Source organism: Parasteatoda tepidariorum, chromosome 9 (assembly GCF_043381705.1).
Source record: "Parasteatoda tepidariorum isolate YZ-2023 chromosome 9, CAS_Ptep_4.0, whole genome shotgun sequence".
Lineage (NCBI taxonomy): Eukaryota > Metazoa > Arthropoda > Arachnida > Araneae > Theridiidae > Parasteatoda > Parasteatoda tepidariorum.
Genome location: NC_092212.1, coordinates 40,872,504 through 40,877,295, shown reverse-complemented (window position 1 = coordinate 40,877,295; position 4,792 = coordinate 40,872,504). Strand labels below are relative to the sequence as shown.

The window sequence follows — 4,792 nt, the reverse complement described above, 5'->3', positions numbered from 1 at the left end:
TGAAGCTATAATTGATTCTTGGCACCATGTGATTACGAAAGATGAACTCCAAACACTCGTTCACTCGATGAAAAGACGCTGTTAAGCTGTCTTAAAAATTAAGGGTTATCCTACTAAATATTGATTGTGTAAGTATCACTTTAAAAAAATGCAAATCTAAGATAGATCTTACTATTAATTGCATAACTTTTTTTGTAATACAGATACTGTAATACTGTATTTATTACTAAATTTTACATTAAATTACCTTCAATTTGATGTATAAACGTTTGTATTTAAGTGAAAATTAATATATTCTACAAACACAAAAAGTTGAAAAACATGAAACTTTCAAAAAGTGTCCACACTTTTGGCCACCACTGTATAATTAATTGTAGATTGTGCAATTTCGACAGTTGTGTGAGTCTCTTTAACAATAGTTACAATTTTAGCAAATCTATTTTAAGAAATTTATATTTTAGTATGTCCTGGAAGATATTAATTGTTATGAATAATGACGCATTTTTTGATGTCATTAATACTGTTTTCCAAAATTCAAGTAGTTGTGCTGTGCATTAGTGTTCAAGCAGTAATGGGAGGTACGACGTCAATTCTCACAAGCATATTTTTGAAAAAAAACACGTAATTTTCAGGTAACACGTAAAATAAATTAAGAATTTATGTTAATCCAAAAGCATGTATCTAAATTTATTTAATTATTTCTTTTATAAAAGAAGGGTATGAAAAGTATTCTTTTACTGAAAACTTGATTAATAAAATTCTTTCTAGCAATATGTTCTTAAAATTACTAAGACTGTTTATTATTAAAAATAAATTTCCTTTTGCAATACTTTATTTATTTTCGGGATCCATTTTGTATTTCATAGATTAAAATCATAGAGTCATAACTCCGGAACAAATTAGTTTTTGATTTTTATAATTATTGAAAGTCACAATCCTTAAAATGTAAATGCTTGTAGGAACTTTACAATCTCCTTAATATGCATTTAAAAAAAATTGGTATAATTCAAAGAAATATATAAACAAATTGTCTATTGTCCAGTTTCGACATTTGTGTGAGTTACGTTAACAGTTACGTTACTATAACAGACAGTTTTTCTTTTCTTCAGAAATAAAAACCACGGAGGTTAAAAAGTTTTAGAGCAAGTACAGAGGACTCCAAGAGTTATCCATACGAAAGATATTACAAGTATTTGATGATTTTTAATTTAAGTTATACTCATTTAAAGTCTATTAAAGTTACATCCGTAAAAGTGGAATTGCCCAGTACTGATTTAGCATTTTATGCAGTTAAACGTTTCATTTCATTATATTTCATGCAAAAGCGTGAGCTTGAATATTTTCTGTAACTTGAACTTGAATTTGTATTTTAACTCGCCTCATTCTGGGGTTTTTTATTTCTTATTCGTAAAAAACTTTATTTTTACGATGTTTTTACGAATTTATTAAACTGCTTCATTACATGCCCTACTTAATATAATAATCTTGCAATTTGAATTCAGTGCCATTGCCAAGACATTGTTCTCTGAAGAAATGAAGAATTTTAATATGTCTTACATTGTATGCAAATTCTACATACTTAGTATTCATCTATAACTAACTATACCGACTTATAAAGAAAATATTTTGGTCCGGAAATAACATTATTATTTCAAATATATCTCAGAAATTTTTTTCTTACCTACCTTAATTTTTAAACGTTTAATAATATTATGTTTAATAAAATTTATAAATAAATACTTAGTATGTAACTTTTGATATTTTTAACAAATAAAACAAAATGTAACAGTTTCCTTCATATCCATTTTAATTAAGCATGGTGTCTTTAAAATGTTAAAGTATGCAAAAACTTTGCAATTAAAAAATACATGTTGAAATGAGCTTTCAGCTTAAGGAGTATTTTTATCATTTTTGATGTGGCTAATTAAACTCTATTAACTTTATTTAATTGTTATTACACGCTAATTTAATTTTTTGTCAAACACTAAAACTGCATTTTGCAATTTCTAAACTGAAAAAAAAATATTTTTTATCAAAAAACACGCATTATTGTATTTTATCTATATCAGATTAAAAAGAAATGTAGCATCAAAATCGATTAATTATATGACATATTTATGCCCAACATAAGTTAACTTTTTACAATTACAGAAAATTGGTTCAAAGTTTAACCTTAATATCGAAAATTTGAAGCATACTATAGTACACATTTTCTGCAATTTTAATAAGTTGTAAAATTATACCATGTTCCCGTGCAAGTTCCCTAATATTGTGTAATCAAGTTTAAGAAGGATTTTATTTTCCTGATAAGTACCTTTTTCAAAATGCACTAAAAACAACGTCGAACCTACCAGAATATGATCAAATTTGCAGTGTTTCTGGCTCTTTTAGAACTTCCCAAAACTCGGTAATTTTTAAATAAGCGCTTTGCTAAAAAATTTTGATAAAATTAAAAGTAAAATATGGTCTTATAATATGTGATAAAATGTGGTAATTTTATCATGATATCGTAGAGTATAGTATTAAAATCATTTAATCGGTTGAATTAACTTTTCCGTTTTGTACTTTTTACTAAGTTTGTGATAATAAGAAATGTTATTTTGAAAACCAGGTAAACCATTACCAAATGAAAATTACCAAAAGAATGTCTTAAGTACCATATATTTTGGTTTTATCAACCAGAATTATAGGTCTCTTTACCAGAAATGTGTCATCAACATACGGTACGGTAATTTTATTAGAATTATATTTCTCTGCGTGGATAAATTGGATTAATATTATTTCACTCGACCCGAAAATTTTGAACAGCTAATATAATAAATGCGTAGTGGTATGTGGTATTCAATTCAACTAAATGGTCCTAATCTCAACCACCTTTAATTTTTTAATTCCATATTTCCTCTCATTTTCGCGTTTTGGGAAGGTATTCTGCTGTTAAGTACCTTTGAAGAATGTGAAAAATAAAATCTTTATTGTTTCAGATATATAAAAAATAGTGCAACGATTCATACTTTTTCTTTGCCATTAAAGCTTAAATTAAAATTATGCAGAAATTAGCTTTAAGTTGATAATTTAAAATTACGAGTACAAGTTAATAGGTAATTAATATTGCATAATTTTGCTTTATTTTAACTTACATTTTCGTAACCGATTAGATTATTGAAAACTTATATAATATAAACTACACGGAAAAGATATAAGAAAATGGTGAGATGTAAAATATTATTTTACTATTTGTGCAAAAATAGATATCAAAATAGTACTGTTAAACATTTGTAAAAAAATGATAAGAAATTATAAGAAATTATAAAATACCGTGCACCATAACTCTCATTGTGATTGGATGGTGATCTATTATTTTGTTTTCATTAGTTTATTTGTGAATATTAAAATCAAGCAATTAAATGCGTGTTCGACATTCCCTCCCCTCCCTCTTATAGAGCCGTGGTGGCTCAGAGGGTTCACCTTCTAATGAAGTGAACCTGGTTCGAATCATAGAGATGACTGGTCGAAACGAATTCCGCACCCGGCTCGCACCAACCACAGTGTTGACATAAAACATCTTAAGTGGTAAACAGATCATGGGTTTAAGTCCCCGTGCCATGAAACTGACCATGCAAGGTTTTCGTGATTTCACTCTTCATGAAACGCAAATGCGGGTAAGTTTCATCAAAAAGTCCTCCACGAAGACAAAATTTTTTCCGAAACTTGATCCATGAATTTCCTTGTCTTCGTGATTGGGTTCATAATTACAAGGTTCCGCAGCCGTAAGATATTAGTAGCCTTAAACCTAAAATTGGATCGTTTTTTCAGCAACTATAAAATAGAAAATAAACTGATTGGCAGAGAGAGAGAAAGAAAGATTCAATTAAAACAGTTAAATGGTTACATATCAGATGAATTTAAGTAACATGAATTTAAGCTACATGTCAGATGAATTTAAAGTCCTGCAGTCTCAAAATATTTCAAAAATGTAATCCTGTAAAAGTTTCATCCTTGTCGACTGCGAAATATTTCGAAAAGTTTCAAACTCTTGAAATATTTCTATGGTGGTTGTAAAAAGCTGTTATTTTAAATTTTCAAAAACTTCATAAAAACGTGTCTGATACTTCTTGAAAAGTGTTATTGCTTGACTTTTGTAATGTTTGTTATTTATTAAAAATCTTATCTTTTTTTAAAGTTTTGCGTCAAATTTGAATTCAGTTTAAATGTATGTATTGATCTTTTAATCTAACATAATTTTTTAAACGAATAAAAATATAAGTGAAATTAAAAATAGCAAGGTAGGGGAGAGTCGGGTAGCCCCGCCCAGCGGGTACCCCCGCGCACTGTCAATTTCATATGTATGGAATATTTTTTCAAGTCAATTGGCCATCGGACATTAATTGTTATATTAAAAAAAGATTATTTTCAAAATTAATTTTTTCTATACATACAGCATTAAAGTGTGTAGTCTTAAGTTTAATTTGCACAAAGAAAGAAGTTTGTATGTAAAAAATTGTTCAAGTAATTACAAATTCGGGTAGCCCAGCTCACATGAATGTCGGGTATCACCGCCCAATTTTATTTCGTCGATAAATGTACGGTTGCAAAGATTATTATTTTATTGCTTCAAATTTGAATGTTATATGCATTTTTAACAACAAATATATGTTTTAATATTATACGAAACATAAATTTATATATTTGAAAATGAAAAATTAAATATTTTTAAAATGTAATTGATATATCCAAATTAAATTTAATATCAAGAAATCATAAATATTATGATAAGCTATTTGCTTACTTATTT

At 27.5% G+C, this 4,792-nt stretch overlaps 1 protein-coding gene across 1 annotated transcript in view; it reads left to right on the top strand.

The window, feature by feature from the left end:
* LOC122269845 (uncharacterized) overlaps positions 1 to 4,792 on the top strand; it is a 13,203-nt gene that overhangs the window by 1,581 nt on the left and 6,830 nt on the right. The gene's annotated exons all lie outside the window — the stretch shown is intronic.